General features: G+C 40.1%; 1 pseudogene; it reads right to left on the reverse strand.

Moving 5' to 3' along the window:
• The window catches only part of LOC114118703 (probable inactive 1-aminocyclopropane-1-carboxylate synthase-like protein 2), a 44,103-nt pseudogene extending 43,006 nt beyond the window's left edge, over positions 1–1,097 (reverse strand).
• Between the last annotated feature and the right edge of the window lie 18,362 nt (positions 1,098–19,459).

Raw genomic sequence — 19,459 nt, forward strand, 5'->3', positions numbered from 1 at the left:
TTTCCAGTGGGAAGGGCGGATATCTCATTCTCCCTCTTCCCTACTGATTCATTACCAAGCCATTCATCTTCATAAGCTACCACTTTTCCCAAAACTCAACTCTTTGAGTCAGGAGTTAGCGTTTGTCCCAAGATATACATCACATCTTTCCAAGTAAGGTCATAAAGCAGAGTAACACCTTTAAAAGCTCCAATATATATATTTTCTGGGTCCTCTAAATAGTCTCTCAGATCCTCCTTGATTCTTTGTATTTCTTGATAAGAAAAAGGCCTGGTAATTCTCATGGACTGATTATTTCTCCCGGTGGGTGCTTCATGAAGAGGCAACAGCTCATGTGGCTGTTCCTCAGTCTCTCTGGCTGCTCTGCACATATGATCCCAGGGATAGAGTGGAGAAACCTGCTTTTCTTTATCTCTTTGTCTCCTGTCCTCCATCTCATCTAGCAAAGTAGGAGGACAGGAGGAAGCTGAAGGAGTCACACCCAAATCTATACCCTTAGGACATAAGTCTGGCATATTTCGCAGAGAGAAAAAGGGCAACACATAGGCTACTTCTATCCATTTGCCTTGTTTTCTACAGAACCGGTCTAATTGTAAAGCAGTATTATACTTAAGAGACCCTCCAACCAGCCACCGTTCACCATCCTGCAGTGGATACCATGGCCATGCAGTATCACATAAGAAGACCAGGTGCATCTTCTTTAAGCCCTGGGGATTAAATCTATCCCAGTTTTTCAGGATACAGTTCAAATGAGTGAGGCTGGAATTGTTAGCTCCCATCTGTAAGAGAAAAAAAGTGACCAGCACCATCTTTCTACCAGAAGCATCCCTCCTTGCTCTAGATGAGAGTGTAGACAGATTTTACACCAAAGCTTTTCTTTCCTGGTCAGACTTAATCTGTCCCTTACCGATGTAGGTGCCGTACACATCCCTCCCAGTCCTACCACTGAGACGGGATGGGGATGCACCAGGGGTAAACCTGATGGCATCCCTAACTAACATCCAGCTCTTCACCATTACCTCTGATGCCACCCGGGGTACAATCAGAATAACCTTCTGGAATGCCTCCCAGGCTAAACCACTGGGGGAAACATTCATCACCTGAGTACCTGTGCATGACCCTGAGTACATTCCTGACCACAATAAGACCGATACAAACATAAAACTGAGATGTTCCTTCCAAGCATCACCACACCAGTATAAGAGTCTACTCTGGTCCACTAAGAGCGAGTGCTACCAAAGGAAAAAAAAAAACCCATTGTAATTCCAATCTGAGTAACCTTTAACCTCAGAGATGCTCTTGTAGCTAGAGCTCCATCTAACTTCTGAACTTTTGATTCCTAGCGAGGCTAGGCACTTCCTGACTACCAATCCAAGTTTGGGACCTAAGTCATAGTACACATAGCAGCATAGGTCATAAGTCCCTTGAAAGTCTATGATCCTAAAGATTAGGTTCAGTTCAGCTCAGTTCAGTTTAGTTGCTCAGTCGTGTCCGACTCTTTGCGACCCCATGAATTGCAGCACACCAGGCCTCCCTGTCTATTGCTAGCTTCCAGAGTTCACTCAAACTCACGTCCATCGAGTCGGTGATGCCATCCAGCCATCTCATCCTGTCATCCCCTTCTCCTCCTGTCCTCAATCCCTCCCAGCATCAGAGTTAGTACTTCTAATTTCCAAGGAGTTATGAAATGGTCAAAGAGACCGAAAAGTTTGACCGAGAAAGGAAAGTTCGGTCCATATGTTTGCCCATTTCTGGTCAGCTCCCGAAGGAGATTTTGGGTGCCTCTTGGCATTGGCAGGTAGGTATAAACCCCTGACAAGTTTCTGCCATAAGCTCTATGAGGTCACCGTGGAACCGCAGAGCAGGGCTCCTCACTTGCTTCATGCAGGGCATGTCATTCATTCATGCAAGCACACCGTAGAGTTAGTAAAGTACAGCAGAAAACTTGCTCACTAGGAGAACAAAGAACTAGAGCTCCAAGCATCCTTACCTTGTCCTGAAGAATCCCGGACAAGCCCCCAAGATTAAAGCTTGTTGCTGAATCATGCAACGATGCCGGGATTCTTAGCCTCTGGAGGAGAAGAATTCAATCCAGGGCCAGAGAAGAGGCTCGATTGCTCAGAGCTTTTGTGTAATAAAGTTTTATTAAAGTATAAAAGAGATAGAGAAAGCTTCTGACATAGACATCAGAAGGGGTTAAAAAGAGTACCCTGCATGCTTTATTTTTAAGCAGCCAAAATAATTTATTAATTGAGATCAAATGAATGTCAAGATCACTTTTGCCAGACAGATATATTATCAATAACTACCTTGCCCCTTTTCTACACAGACTCTGGGGCCAACACCTATTATAAGAGCACTTAAGAGTTTTGATGGAAAACGTTGCTTCCTTCTCCAGGTTCCCTGGCCGCACTTAAACAGAGAATGCTGTAAAAAGTAGAGTCACAGTTAGCAGTCCTGGTGTGTCATGCCCTAAAAAGTTTTCTCAGAATAAAAATTATTCCTCCTCAAAGATGGGCAAGATTGCTCATTGCCAGAGAATTACTAGAATACATCTTTCTTTTCCTATTTCCCATCTTCCACTAATGATAACCCTTCCACAACCCTTTTTGGGGAAAGCAACAGAGTAAACATAAGAGTATTTTAATTTCTCCAAAGATCATAGTCTTACCTCTAAAGGGGCTTGGACTCACAACTCTAAATCTTTGGGAAAAGAATAAACTAGAAATATATCTCAAAATGAAAAGTGCAAACTGAGACTGTCAATAGTAACATGACTGAGCTGTTCAATAAAAGTTTGTCTAGAAAAGGTAAGACCAAACCCAATAAATATTATTTTATCAAGATATTCATGCATTGATTACTTGGGCAAAGTACTGTCTTCTCAAATGATAGTTTATCCATCAAATCTTTCCTTGAGATACTCACCTTACTCTGTCCACCAATCCTAAACTATCATATCATAAATTTGGGGCAATCTCATCCTCTCTCCACTTTGAAACACTGCCCAGAACCTAACCTCCCACAAAGGTCCATTCAGACTTCCCTTTTGTGAGATTCTACTGAAGTCAGTCAAAATAAGGTTCTGTCACACAGCAGTGACTTCTAATCTATTTAACTGTGCTTTATTAAATGGCTATTTTGTAATATTTTAGGGAATTCAGTAAAAGAATGCCAGTATGGTACAGAGATCTGGAATCTTCCAAGTGTACTCATCAAGAGCTCAAGCTGGTTTTGTTTAATCCACTTTACGAGCATTTTTGTTTTTCAAGATTTCAGGGAACTGATTTGGATGATTTCATCATAACTACAAGTATGGAGATTTCACAGAGAGAATATTAAGATTATTTAGCATAGTCTCATAGTTTGTAAGTGCAGATCAAAAATACTTTTCAGAGGTTGATTTTAAAGCATCAGCAGCTTTTGAAAGTACAAAGGAATACAAAAGACAGAATTTCATTTTTTTTTCAATTTGTGTGTGCATTTCTCACAAATTAAATCCAGACATGTTTCTTAATGCAACATTTGGAAGATATTTTTTAAATAGGCCAACAACTAATTATTTGCCTACTTAAACAAATAAGTAGTTTAGAGAAGGTAATTTTTTTATTTTGTTTTTTTAAAAACAAGTCCAAAAGGAAAAAAAATTGGCTTAAATTCACAGAAATAAGTGAATTAAGCTATAGTTATCTAAATAAACATTTGCTTAAAAGACTAAATTTTAATTTTCTCTATTGCCAGTTTTCTCCTTTAAGAAAAAATTTTTGAGGAGCTGTAAATGAAGTAGTTGTGTTTATAATGGTTTGAATACATGATATAACTACCTTTTCACTGCAAATGTATTAGTATCTGTGCTAACCACAGATTATTTCTTAGAAGAAAAGCTATGACAAACCTAGACAGCATATTAAAAAGCAGAGACATCACTTTGACAACAAAAATCTGTCAAGTCAATTCTATGGTTTTTCCAGTAGTCATGTAAGGATGTGAAAGTTGGACCATAGAGAAGGCTGATGGCTGAAGAATTGATGTTTTCAAACTGTGGTGCTACAGAAGACTCTTGAGAGAGTCCCTTGAACAGCAAGGAGATCAAACCAGTCAATCCTAAAGGAAATCAACTCTGAATAGTCATTGGAAGGACTGTTGCTGAAGCTGAAGCTCCAATACTTTGACCAACTGATGTGAAGAGCAGATTCATTGGAAAAGACCCTGATGCTGGGAAAGATTGAAGGCAGAAGGAGAAGGGGATGACAGAGGATGAGATGGTTGGATGGCCTCACTGACTCAGTGGATTTCAGGGAGACAGTGAAGGACATCAGCCTGGCCTGCTGCAGTTCATGTGGTCACAAAGAGTTAGACACGACTTAGTCACTGGGCAACAGCAACCATATATATCATCTGTATTAACTGTGCCGCACTGACACAGTATTTGATTGAACACCTTTCAATATCAGTTCCATTTGCACTCTTAGCAGGAAGTTTTAATGCAATGGATCTAATCTGGGTTCAAGGACAAATAGCCCATAACAACAGATAGAAAGAACTATTGACTTGATAATATGTCAACTTTTCCTTGGCAAAAGCCTTAGCATATGGAACTACAAAGGCGTACCTCATTGGATCAGATGGGAGAGGAAAGGAAACTGAAAAAAAAAAAAAAATGCACAAATTAAGGCGTCAATGACTTGAAAAATGGAAGTGTGAAAATCATTTAGTCTCTCAGTCCTTTTCGACTTTTTGAGACCCCATGGACTACAGCCCACCAGGCTTCTCTGTCCATGTAATTCTCCAGGCAAGAATACTGGAGTGGGTAGCCATTCCCTTCCCCAGGGGATCTTCCTGACCCAGAGATAGAACCCAGGTCTCCTGCATTGTAGGCAGATTCTTTACCATCTGGACCACAACAGAAGCCCATCGATGATCTAACCAGGCTCAAAACCTGGCTCTGTGGAATCCTGGAAGGCAATAGAGAACTTTTCTTCACCTATTCACTTTTTAGACATGAGAAGAAGCACAGAAGCTAATTAAAAATGAAACGCTTAATAAACACAAGGAAACTTTAACCTTAAAAAGCAGGGATTTTGACACTTAAGAGAACAAACTGTGGTTACCAGGGGGAAGAAGGGAAGAAACAGGGAGTTTGGGAAGGACATGCACGTGCTATATTTAAAATGAATAACCAACAATGACCTATCAGATAGCACAGGGAACTCTGCTCACTATTCCAGAACAACCTAACTGGAAAAATAATTTGACCAACAATTAGATACATTGACATGTTTTAAAAAAAAAAAAAAACTTAAAAAAAATACAGAAGTTTTGTGTTTACAAAACACGTGTTTTATCATCAGGCTCTGAAACTGTTACATGAAAAATACTGATATGCCAATTAGAAAGAATAACCAAGGAATTTTTCAGCAGAGATATGAAGTAATTAGCAACTATGCCGTGCTTATTGAAAATAGCCCCTCCTTCCTTCCTTCCATTTTTTCTATTTATTTTTCATTATTTAGACATATGGAAAAGAATAACAATATAGATCATTCAAAGTTACAATTAAGTTATATCAATTTATATTTGGTTTAAGGAAATAGTTTAGAAGTTATACTTTGTGTGGAATTTTGGTATAATGGCTAGGGTTTCATAAAACAGTCGTGTGAGATGGGTGGGTAGAGAGCTGCTCTGGAGACAAAGCTGTCTGTTTTAATTATCTTTGCCAATCTGGTGCTCAGCTCAGCATCTGACACTTAGTAAGCTCTCATTTTTTAATCTGTGAAGAAAATGTTCTCTTAAAGGACCTAGTATGTCCAATTACAGATGCCAATACTACATGATTGTTTTATTTAATAACTGATCTTAGAGATGTAACTGAGAACATAGACACGAAGTTTCCTATCATTTCTTCAGCAGCAGGGCTGGAATGGGTATGGAATCACGTGGTCCAAGTTCAAATTCCATCTTCAGCACTCACTCACTGTGTGACTCTGGGCAGGCTCCTTACCTCCCTTAGAGTGGCTCTTCTTGCTAGGAAATGATATAAGAGGGGAAGTTGCTTCAGAGGACTTTTGGAAGGACTGACATGGAAATCCATGCAGAGAGCTTAGGGTGATTGCCAGGTCCATGCTGCTGCTGCTAAGTCACTTCAGTCGTGTCCGACTCTGTGTGACCCCATAGACGGCAGCCCACCAGGCTCCCCCATCCCTGGCATTCTCCAGGCAAGAACACTGGAGTGGGTTGCCATTTCCTTCTCCAAGGCATGAAACTGAAAAGTGAATGAAATCACTCAGTTGCGACCCCATCCATGGACTGCAGCCCACCAGGCTCCTCCATCCATGGGATTTTCCAGGCAAGAGTACTGGAGTGGGGTGCCATTGTGGACATTCAATAAATATCAGTTATCACTATTACTCATCCCCTAGTATGAAAACATTAAATTTTTGATAGCTCACTGTGTTAATGTTCTGTGGCTGCTGTAACAAATTACTGCAAACTGGGTGGTTTAAAACAACACAAACACTTTCTCATCATTCTTAAGTTCTAAGTCTGTATCACTGGGCTGAGATCAAGCTGTTGACAGATCCATGGTCCCTTAGAGGCTCTGGTAGAGGATGTTTCCCACTCTTGCCTCTTTGAGCTTCTGGAGGCTGCCAATATTTCTTGGCTTATGGACACAGGGGTCCAATCTCTGCCCCTGAGGTCACTTGATCTTCTGTTCTGTGTATGTTTGTATCAGTCTCCTCTGTCTCCCTCTTATAAAGTGAAAGTGAAAGTCGTTCAGTCGTGTCTGACTCTTTGTGACCCCAAGGAATTCTCCAGGCCAGAACACTGGAGTGGGTAGCCTTTCCCTTCTCCAGGGGATCTTCCCAATCCAGGGATCGAAGCCAGGTCTCCCGTATCTTTACCTGCTGAGCCGCAAGGGAAAGCCCCTTGTAAGGCTACACATGATTGTATTCAGGGCCCACTATGATAATCTCTTCAGTCTCAAGAATCTTAAACTTAATAACAATTACAATACCTTTTTTTCCATATAAAGTGATCTTCGTGGACTTCCCAGGGGGTACTAGTGGTAAAGAACCCACCTGCCAACACAGGAAACATAAGAGACGTGGGTATGATCCCTGGGTTGGGAAGATCCCTGGAGGAGGGCATGGCAACTCACTCCAGTATTCTTGCCTGGAGAATCCCCATGGACAGAGGAGCCTGGCAGGCCAGAGTCCCTAGGGTCCCAAAGGGTCAGACAAAACTGAACTAATTTATCAAGCATGCATGCAAGGTGATCTTCACAGGTCCCAGAGATTAAGACCTGGATATCTTTGGGGGAACCATTATCTAGCCTACCATATTGATATTTATATCTCAGAAATCAGAGGATTTACTTCCCCAGCTGCATGGGAGTAGTCTGTCTATCCTTCTGTCTGTGTGTCTGTCTCTCTCATACTCTTACTCCCTTTTTCTCTCCTCTTCCTCTAACCCTGGTCTCACTTACCTAATTATGTATGTCAAGTGGTTTGACCAAAAAGAGTTTTGTTCTTATTATACCTACTGAAAGACTGGTATAGGCAGCTGCAAGCCGAAGTCAGAACTCACATCTCTGCAAGGCGTGCTTATTGCAATCTGGTCACGAAATGGCTGTTCCAGACCCAAGCATTCAAGATAGGAAGAAGAGTGTTTCCAGTTACTTCTGTCTGCTTATCAGCAAACCAAAACTTTCCCTGAAAACTCTCTGTTCAGTTCAGTTGCTCAGTCATGTCCGACTCTTTACGACCCCATGAATTGCAGCCTTCAGGCCTCCCTGTCCATCACCAACTCCTGGAGTTCACCCAAACTCTTGTCCATCGAGTCGGTGATGCCATCCAGCCATCTCATCCTCTGTCTCAGGAGATATCTTTTTATGTCTTTTGGCCAGAGGTGTGTCCTACATCTCTAGACACTGAGGAAGCTGAGAAAAGATGATAAATCTTTTCTCATGTGGATAATGGAAAGCATCAAGACAGATCAGAGATAACTGCTGTGGAAGCCAAGCAACAGGATCTGCAGGATACCAGGTCTGAAGAAATGCTGGGGAGAGGGTGTGCTGGGCAGGGGAACAAGGAGGAACAGGCTTGGAACCCTAATGAAGAGCTGCAAGGAGTCAGATATGAGACTATATAGCTCCATATAGCCTCTCATGTCATCTTCACATGAATCATTTGAGATAATAATTAGCATTCCCACTTTGCAGAGAAGAAAGTAAGATATATACTCTAGTAGGCAGAGTTAATAAATGATGAACCCATGAATAAAACTGAACTGTGTCTAAATCCAGAGACTATGCTCTTTCTAGCTTCTGAAAAGAAGTTTCAGATCAGTCAGCACATCTGTGGCTGGCTTTTTTCCCTAGCAGCCACTCTTCTTCAAAAGCTATTTTATTTTGACAGCGTTGACCAAAACTCAGAGTGCTTCCCCGAGATCATAAATCTAGTCCAGGGCTGCGGTTATGGGGGCAGCTAAAATGCTCTGGTTCCATCACACACTTGTCCTGAGAGGCAGAGCCTGGTCATCACACTGTAATGTGCAGCTGAGATGGGAATGTGGCACAGCGGGCCCAAGGGCTTGTCTTCACCATAGACCTTGGGATCCCTGGGCTGCCTGTGTTGCATGTGAAGCTTTTCATCAAGAATCATTGGCTAAATTGTATTTGCTAGTGACAAGTGCTGACAGGAATGCAACTCAAACCTTGCTGCTAACATTTGGAGTTAAATCAGACTTATGTCTCCAAATCTGCCTTTAAGACATGAGTTTCCAAATATATTGCTGAGAGATTTTTACAGAGAAGTTCCATTGGTAGAGGTTGGATCATTATTAAAGAAAGGCAAATCCATGTTTAAAAGTTTCTATAAACATAGAAACATTTAGACAAGAAGAAAAAATATATATATATAATTCAAAAATCTGCCCCAGAACTGAACCATTTTTGATGATCTGAAGTTTATCTAGTACCCTCATCTCCTTCCCCTTGAACTAATCTAGTGTTTTCTTTTCCTGTTTGGTTTACATAATTCAAACTCATCAGTTTCTGTGTTTTATGAAATAGATAAAAATAGATAAAAAGAAAAAAATTTGGCCCACCAATAAAAACACAATCTACAATGAAAAACAAGTTTTAGATTTATGTTTTGTTCTGATAAAGTGTAATGATTGTAGCAACACAAATAGGCAGTTATCAAGAGGATCTCAGATCCTAAAAAATGAATTTATTCCCTTACAGTTAAAGAATGTTCTATACAGTGAAAATACAAGACAGGATTTCATAATTTCCACATTCTTGGAGGTGGAGGGAAATTATTGACTTTATCCATCCTTGAAAATAAATCCATCTCTCTACGGCTCTGGAGGAACAGGTAAGTTCTAGAAGACATGGGAGTAAGGGTATCAACCCCTAGGAGAGATCCAGTCCCTTTAGAGTGAGGAAAACTGAAGAAAATGAAAAAGAAATCTCTTTCAAATCATTATGATGTACACCTTTAACTTAAACAGTGGTGCGTGTCAATTATATTTCAATAAAACTGGAAGGAAAAAAGAGATCTCCTTTCAGCTTGTTGGAAACACAGATTGGGTTTAGACCCAGTTTCTGTATCACTCAAAGCCAGTAAGTCTAACCCATTAGACCCTTCATGTCTACACTTGGCCACTTTCTTTAATTACTGGCCAGCAAGAACGGTCCCAGAGATGAACACCAAAAGCTAGTGGATTTACCACTGTAGACCCATGTGCTTGCTCAGTCACTCAGTCATGTCTGACTCTTTGCGACCCCATGAACTTTAGACCACCAGTCTCCTCTGTTCATGGGATTCTCCAGGCAAGAATACTGGAGTGGGTAGTTATTCCCTTCTCCAGGGGAACTTTCCAATCCAGGATTGAACGTGGGTCTCCTGTATTGCAGGCAGATTCTTTACCATCTGAGCCACCAGGGGAAGGCCATAGACCCACATGTGACACCAGTTGTCAGGAAGAGACTTTGTGTTACAGCCCTATTAGATTTGTCAAGGCTCTGGCTCCCCCTAAATCTGCCTGAAGAGGCTTAATAATGCTACCTATAAGTACAAGAAAGTTATTCCCATAAGGGATGAACTTGGACCGAAACAAACGAGAAGATGGAGGAAAGTCAGCAAATAAATTTCTCACCCTCTTCCTCTATGGGCAGTTCTAAGACATAGTTACCTATACAACTTTTCTAAAAATGTTCTGCAAGATGAACAACCAGCTGTGCATTTTGCAAAGCTATGGCCAGTTCAGTAATGCACCCACTGTCCTTCACTCTAGATTTCCCAAGACTGAACCCTCAATAAAGTATTAGCTTCTAAGTTATACTGCAGGCTTTATTTCCCGAAGAACCCATGTTAAGACAAAGACTGATAAGAATCACACCTTCTCCCTGAAGTAATTTATGAGGCATTAGTGAAGTTTAAAGAGTGCAGAAATGGGTCTGGTACAATCCAGGGATGGTCACAAACCTAAGTCAGAGCTGAAATGAAGCAGAGAAACTATGCTTTCCTATGGAAATGGAAATGAAATTGGGAATCACACTTACCTGTGCCCAACAAAGATCAGAGAGAGGAAGAACTGGAATTCTCATGTAAGAATGCACTCCATCTCACTTCTCAGATCACAGTGAGGCCCTTTAAAAAGGGCATTCCATTAGAAGAGGAGGCTGAATTTTCAGTAACAAATGAATGAAAGGAAGGAAGAAGACGGGACGAATGTGAAAAAGAATTTCCTTCCAAACCTTTATTTCTGGGTGTGCTAACAGTGGACTCCTCCAAAATGTTAGGAAGAGATCAGCCTTTAGCAGATGTGGAAGTTCATGAGGACCTGCCTGAGGAAAAAGGAAATTTCCCCAAGATTGCAGCTTCACTCATGTCAGCAAATCCTTGCCTGTCGTTACTTGACACAAGTCAAACAAGTGCATTGCACCGAGTATATGAGTGGCCATCCAAAGTTCGGATTTTCAGTGTTAGGTCTGTCTGCTAGTTTTGTGATGTTCGTCAAGTCAGATCAATGTTCTGAGTATCAACATCCTCTGTGGGCTCCAGTTAACATTTACAAGATTATTAGCTGAAACAATGAGATAATGTGAGATATCTTTTTAAATTTCTGCCTCAGCTTAAATGTTTTTGACTAGGAAGTACAAAATAACCAATGTGGCAAAGTCATGAAGGCATTTATTGTCATCGTTATTGTTGGCCCGTTATTGTTGGCCCAAAACCCAGAAGTAATTGCGAGCGTTGGTGAATCCTGCCACCTAGTCAGCATTTTCCCACAGCTCTCTTCAGTTATCTAGCTTTCCCCTTGAGTTTGCCACAGCTACAAACAGCATGTCCTCACACAGTTGTATTGAAAAGTAGGAAAGGGGAAAGTAGGAGAGAGGAAAGAGTCTCTTCTGTTTTCCTTTTCAAATCAGAAGCAAGAAAACTCTCAAAAGTCTCTGCAGACTTCCCCTCAGTTCTCATTGGCCAGAACAGGCTTATATACTCCACTCTAAGCCAATCACAAATAAGGAGGTCAGTTCAGTGCAGTCGCTCAGTTATGTCCAACTCTTTGCAATCCCATGGACTGCAGCATGAGAGGCCTCCCTGTCCATCACCAACTCCCAGAGCTTGCTCAAATTCATGTCCATCAAGTCGATAATGCCATCCAACCATCTCATCCTCTGTTGTTCCCTTCTCCTGCCTTCAGTCTTTCCCAGCATCAGGGTCTTTTCAAATGAGTCAGTTCTTCGCATCAGGTGGCCAGAGTATTGGAGTTTCAGCTTCAGCATCAGTCCTTTCAATGAATATTCAGGACTGATTTCCTTTAGAATGGACTGGTTGGATCTCTTTGCAGTCCAAGGGACTCTCAAGAGTCTTCTCCAACACCACAGTTCAAAAGCATCAATTCTTCAATGCTCAGCTTTCTTTATAGTCCATACATGACTGCTGGAAAAACCATAGCTTTTACTAGACGGACCTTTGGTGGCAAAGTAATATCTCTGCTTTTCAATATGTCTGCTTTTTAAATGGTTGGTCATAGCTTTTCTTCCAAGGGGCATGTGTCTTTTTAATTTCATGACTGCAGTCACCATCTGTAGTGATTTTGGAAATAAAGTCTGTCACTGTTTCCATTGTTTCCCCATCTATTTGCCTTGAGATGATGGGGCCGGATGCCATGATCTTCGTTTTATGAATGTTGAGTTTCAAGCCAGGTTTTTCACTCTCCTCTTTCACTTTCATCAAGAGGCTCTTCAGTTCCTTTTCATTTTCTGCCACAAGGGTGGTGTCATTTGCATATCTGAGGTTATTGATGTTTCCGCCGATAGTCTTGATTCCAGCTTGGGCTTCATCCAGCCTGGCATTTCACATGCTGTATTCTGTATGTAGGTTAAATAAACAGAGTGACAATATCTAGCCTTGAGGTACTCTTTTTCTAATTTGGAACCAGTCTGTTGTCTCATGTTCAGTTCTAACTGTTGTTTCTTTGATCTGCATACAGATTTCTCAGGAGGCAAGTCGGGTGGTCTGGTATTCCCATCTCTTGAAGAATTTTCCACAGTTGTGATCCACACAGTCAAAGGCTTTGACATAGTCCATAAAGCAGAAGTGAAGTGAAGCAAAGTGACGTTGCTTAGTCGTGTCCGACTCTTTGCGACCCTATGGACTGTAGCCTACCAGGCTCCTCTGTCCATGGGATTTTCCATGCAAGAATACTGGAGTGGGTTGCCATTTCCTTCTCCAGGAGATCTTCCTGACCCAGGGATTGAACCTGCATTTCCTGCGTTATAGGCAGACACTTTACTGTCTGAGCCACCAGGGAAGTCCAAAGCAGAAGTAGATGTTTTTTTGGAACTCTCTTGCTTTTTTGATGATCCAACAGATGTTGGCAATTTGATCTCTGGTTGCTCTGCCTTTTTAAAATCCAGCTTGTACATCTAGAAGTTCTCAGTTCACGTACTGTTGAAGCTGTCTTGGAGAATTTTGAGCATTTCTTTGCTCATATATGAGGTGAGTGCAACTGCATGGTAGTTTGAACATTCTTTGCCATGCCTTTCTTTGAGATTGGAATGAAAACAGACCTTCTCCAGTCCTGTGGCCACCACTGAGTTTTCCAGATTTACTGACACATTGAGTGCAGCACTTTAACAGTCATCTTTTAGGATTTGAAATAGCTCAGCTAGAATTCCATCATCTCCACTAGCTTTGTTCATAGTGATGCTTCCTAAGGCCTACTTGATTTCACATGCCAGGATATCTGGCTCTAGGTAAGTGATCACACCATCATGATTATCTGGGTCATTAAGAATCTTTTTTGTATGGTTCTGTGCATTCTTGCCACTTCTTCTCAATATCTTCTGCTTCTCTCAATATCTTCTCCATTTCTGTCCTTTATTGTGCCCATCTTTGCATGAAAATTTCCCTTGGTATCTCTAATTTTCTTGAGGAGATCTCTAGTCTTTCCCATTCTATTGTTTTCCTCTATTCCTTTGCATTGATCACTGAGGAAGTCTTCTTGTCTCTCTTTGCTACTCTTTGGAACTCTGCATTCAGATGGCTATATCTTTCCTTTGCTCCTTTGCCTTTAGCTTTTCTTCTTTTCTCAGCTATTTGTAAGGCCTCCTCAGACAACCATTTTGCCTGTTTGCATTTCTTTTTCTTGGGGATGGTCTTGATCACTGCCTCCTGTACAATGTCATGAACCTCCATTCATAGGTCTTCAGGCACTCTGTCTATCAGACCTAATCCTTGAAGAAATGAGGAGTTCAGTTCATTTCAGTCACTCAGTCATGTCCGACTCTTTGCTGCCCCATAAATCGCAGCACGCCAGGCCTCCCTGTCCATCACCGACTCCCGGAGTTCACCCAAAATCATGTGCATTGAGTCGGTAATGGCATCCAGCCATCTCATCCTCTGTCATCCCCTTCTCCTCCTGCCCTCAATCCCTCCCAGCATCAGGGTCTTTTCCAATGAGTCAACTCTTCGCATGAGGTGGCCAAAGTGTTGGAGTTTCTGCTTCAGCATCAGTCCTTCCAATGAACACCCAGGACTGGTCTTTTAGGATGGACTGATGGAGTTGGATGTGCCCAATTCGGTTTAATCCAATTACCATTCACTTCTGGGCTAGGGGAAGAACTCCGTCCCTTCCCAGAGTCCATTACCACCAGATAGGTAAACAGAAAAAGAGTTTTATTGCCACAGAAGTGGTAATAACTATTGGCCAAGTGATTGTCAAAATTTTAAAGTGTTAAACAGGTAGCATTTTTAAAATACACTGTATGTCAAATATAAATAAAGATTAAGAGCAAGTTTCTGTCCTTATGGATCTTGAGATTTAACCTAAGAAACAGCTTTATTGAAATCAGGAGAATATAGTTTGAGAATCTGTGTTTTGTATGAATTTGGATTCCCACTACTTTCCAAGCAGTGATCAGGGTAATAGATGTATACTCTATTTACCATTTGATCAGTCCATTCTGCAAAGATATATAAAAAAAAAAAAGGAGCCCTTCCCATTGAAAATAAATCCCTGTTTATTGACACTGGGAGTTAAAATTGCATTTCTAATCTTTACAGATATAAAAAGAAAGTTGATTTCTTTGCTTTTTCTGCTTGGGTTCTGATGTACATAAAAATTGTTGTGCATCCCTCCCTGGGGGCTCTATCTTCTAGCAGACCACAGCCTTTCCAGGCCTCCAAACATGCTAACATGTGGGCAGTGATACATAGTAGAACGGAGTCATTTCATCATCTTTCATTTGATAGGACTGTTGACAGAAATGGTACAGCCTGATCTCAAGAATTAAAAGCAGAGACAGGTATTTGGGAATTTATAAACAAACTCTTTATCTGTACAGAAAAGAACAGATAACAGTTCCTGGAAGTGCCCCCCGCCAACCGCCCTCTTCCTGTCTTTACTTTCCTTTGCCTCTGTGTTTGAAAATTCTGTCTTGCTATTAGTTTTTAATGAAATCAGTATGTTTATCATATTTGAGGGCAGACTTGGTTGTTTGCAATTCAAGGCTATGTTATTTTTTCCTCACACAGATTCAACTGGCAACCTCTGCAGATTCCTTTGCACAAAAATGACACCATGACACCAAAGTTCTAGTGGCAAGAAGCAAATTCTACACCTCAGTAATTCTGCCAGCAAGATAAAGTATTGCCAACTGAGTTTTATTTTCCTAAGTGGGGGGGGGGGGGGGGAAACAAAAGGATAAAATTTAAATTTGGACGAGAAAACATGCTTCCATATTGTAACGGAGCAGTGGGCTTCAGAGCTTTCTATGATTCTAAATGCTTGGTTGATGCTTCAGCAGCCTCTTCAGACTTACCATTTACCACTATGTCAAAAGATTTTGGACTCGGCAAACAGGCTTGGTTAGCGTGACTAAGTCTCATAGTCTCAAAGCTTCCTGCATCACTGGATAAATAGTAAATAATTAGAAACGTGTTGCAACATTCATTGTCAAATTATAGTCTCCATTCTTTCTTACATCTATGAATGTCTAGGAAAATGAAGTTCTGCAGTTTCATTAAATTATCTAGATGTCATTTAAGAAGAAAAAAGAAAAGAGCTTTAGTATAATTTTAACTGTCTCCTTCATGACAGACACAAATACATGGAAAACTCTGGACTTTGTAAAGATTTTCCCTTGTCCCGACCATCCAGTCAACCTACAGAACCACGGCTTCTTTTCCCATCACTGCCAGACTTCTCAGAAGAAACTTTACGTTTTTTCTTCATTTCTCCTTTCCTTTCTCATAATAATCTTTCTGCCTCCACCCATTTGTGTAATGGTTTGTCAAAGTGCAATGATATCTTTACAGATGATCCCAAGTTTTTAAAATATCTGTTACTCTTATTCCATTTGTCCTTATTCATAGGCTTTGAAAGACAGCACACTCACCTGAAAATCCTGCTAAACTTAATCATATGTTCAGATTCTCCTAAATGCAAGTATTCTCGAGAAGATTCCTAGGACTTCAGCCTTTTTCATCTCAGACTTTCTCATCTACTCCCCTGGCTACAAATATCTACCACTTCTGCATCTATCTCTGAAATGTCATTTCTCATCTAAACAGTAGACTGTCATGTGAGATGCTAAGTTAAATCAGCATACAGGTGCACCTTGGCACTTCAAAATATTCCCTTTTGTCCAAACCTACTTCTGTGCCTTCTAGTTATCTTCCCCTAAAACCATGATTAAGACACAAGGCTTATCTGTGGCTCTTCCTTCTTTTGAACTTCTAACATCCAGTCAGTTGTTCAGCTATCTCTGTGGATGTCTGCAGTTATTTCCTCATCTAAGCCATAGCTTTTTTGTTGTTTGTTTATTGATCTTGCTGCTTCGGGTCCTAGTTGCAGCCCATGAGATGTCTGTTGTGTCATGAGGGATCTTTTGTTCCAGCACATGGACTCTCTAGCTGTGGCTCACAGGCTCAGTTGTTGCAATGGGCAGGCTTAGTCCTCCAGTAGCACAGGGTATCTTCCACAACCAGGAACTGAACCATGTCGTCTGCGTTGCAAGGTGGATTCTTAACTGGTGAATGACTGAGGAAGTCCCTAAGCCATAGTTTTTACTGCCATGTTCAAGATCAATTTCCTATTACCTCTGTTCTAAGCCATTCCAACAAATATTTATTCTCTTTCCACATCTTGCCACTTGTCCTTTCCCAGTCAGAGTGATTTTCTTAATGTACAGTTCTGACCATATCAGTCAGGACTCAAAAGATATCTATGCTTTCTCCATTTTCTACAGCATAAAGATCAGTGTCTAGTTTAGCATTTAAGGTCTTTTATAAATAAGGTGTTAGAAAACTTTGCAATCTTAAAAACTCTTGTGTAGAATGCATTGTTTTAGCTTACCACAAAGAAGGACTTGCCAGAGGATTGTAAATAAATAAATAAGAAAGAGTAAGCCATTTTTGTCTTTTTTTAAATTGGATGGTGAAACATGTTTTTTTAAAGAATGATTGTATTGCCATCTGCTGGGATGATTAGAGCACAACATTTGAAGCAACTCTTTTTTTCAAACTTGTGAAAGGTTTGGCTTCAATATTCAAAAATTCTCTCTGAATACGGGTTTTAATGTCTAATAAAATAGCACACCAAATTACAATTAAAAAATTGACAAGGCCTTTGCTTATAAGAGACTGTGAATATTCACCCTTTTTTACTGAGAATATTCCAGTTGAGTCCAAGAATAAAATGATTATTTTTATGAGAAGAAAAGTGCCTTGTCTAAGATCAGGTGACTTTTAAAAATCACATTTTCTGATGCTACTCAACAATTCAAAGGTTTCCTTCTCAACCTTTGAGACTCAGAACTAGAATTTTCTTTCCCAGTGAAGGATTCCTATGCCAAGTCTCCCCCTTCTTGAATTCATATTTGCATGTACTCTTCATTTGGGAGATTAAACAGATTGCAATATATTGGCATGTACATTTCCTGTGTTTGCCTCTCAATATGCAGTCATACTTGAGGAGCTGGTCTCTAAAGTCAAACTACCTGTTTCAAAATGTAAATCTGACACTTACTAGCTGTTAATTAATATCTTGGTGATTAGCTTCCTCCCCTGTCAAATAGAGATAACAATACTTTCCTCAGAGGGTTGTTATAAAAATTATTTTAACAAAAATTATAAAATATATAAATTATAATTTATAAATTACAAAATTATAAAACAGTGCTGCCATATAGCAAACCCTTAAGAATTAATAGCTAGTATCATGGAGAGAAGGCAGTGGCAACTCACTCCAGTGCTCTTGCCTGGCGAATCCCATGGACAGAGGAGCCTGGTGGGCTGCAGTCCGTGGGGTCGCTGTGAGTCGGACACGACTGACCAACTTCACTTTCACTTTTCACTTTCATGCATTGGAGAAGGAAATGGCAACCCACTCCAGTGTTCTTGCCTGGAGAATCCCAGGGATGGGGGAGCCTGGTGGGCTGCCGTCTATGGGATCGCACAGAGTTGGGCATGACTGAAGCGACTTAGCAGTAGCAGTAGCAGTAGATCACGCATATTGCTTCAGATAGGATAGGATTTTTGTGCAAAAATAATCCCAAGATGTACCAGTGAGTCCAATTCATAATAGTACTCTTATTAAATGACAGATTTTTATTAGCTAGTTTTAAATTAATTAGATTTTTAAAGTACAATTTACATACACTAAAATTTATTATTTGATGAATTTTGACAATAGTTGAATAGCCATGACCACAATTAAGATAAAGAAATTGTCTATCACCCTAATGTATCGTATGGCTTTTTCATATATCCCTTGTTCCTACCTCCAACTGCTAAGAGCCCCCAAGCTCTAGCAATCACTGAATCTATTGTATGTCACTATAGCTTCATTTTCCAGAACTCTATATGAATGGAATCATACCATATGCTGTCTTTTGTGTTTGGATTCTGTTACTTAGGGTAACAATTTTAAGATCCATCTATGTTGTTTTGTGTAACAGTAGTTCATTCTTTTTTATTACATATTAGTGTTTCATAGATTTTGGGATTGCTTCTATGTTTCTGCCACTGTGAATAAAGTAGTTATGAGAATTTGCATGCAAGATTTTGTGCACTCTTGGCAATATTTTTCTGAATAAATCTCCTCAGATAAGGAAACAAAAGTAAAAATAAACAAATAGAACTATATCAAACTAAAAGCTTCTGCATAGCAAAGGAAACAGCCAAGCAAACATAAAGACAACCTACCAGATGGGAGAAGATATTTGAAAATCGTTTATCTGATAAGGGGTTAGTATCCAAAATATAGAAAGAACTCATACAACTCAACAACAACAAAAATAAACAACTTAATTTAAAAAATGGGCAAGGGGTTGAATAGTTTTTTTTTCCAAAAAAGACATATAGATGGTCAGCAGTCACATTAAAAGATGTTCAGTATCACTAGTTATTAGGGAAACACAAGTCCAAACCACAGTGAAATAACACATCACAACTGTTAGAATGATTAAGAAATAACAAGTGTTGGAAAGGATGTGAAGAAACACCACACACCCTGTTCATGGGAATGTAAATCAGTGCAGCCACTATGGAAAACAATACGGAAATTCCTCAAAATATTAAGAATAGAACTAGCATATGGCCCAGCTATTCCACTTCTGAGTATTTTTTTGAAGAATATAAAAACCTAATTCAAAAAGATTTATGCACCCCTATGTTCATAGTAGCATTTGTCTATAATATCCAAGATACGGAAATAACTCATCATTGGATGAATGGATATAAAGATGATGCGGTAATATATACACAATGAAATACTACTAAGTCAGAAAAAAAATGAAATCTTGCCATTTGCAACAACATAAATGGATCTTGAGGTATTATGCTAAGTGAAATAAGTCAGATGGAGAAAGGAAGATACAATACCTTATGAATTCACTCATATGTAGTATATAAGTAAATAAACAAAGCTAAAGTAAACA

This window comes from Ovis aries, chromosome 16 (genome assembly GCF_016772045.2).
Source record: "Ovis aries strain OAR_USU_Benz2616 breed Rambouillet chromosome 16, ARS-UI_Ramb_v3.0, whole genome shotgun sequence".
In the NCBI taxonomy this organism is placed as follows: Eukaryota; Metazoa; Chordata; class Mammalia; order Artiodactyla; family Bovidae; genus Ovis; species Ovis aries.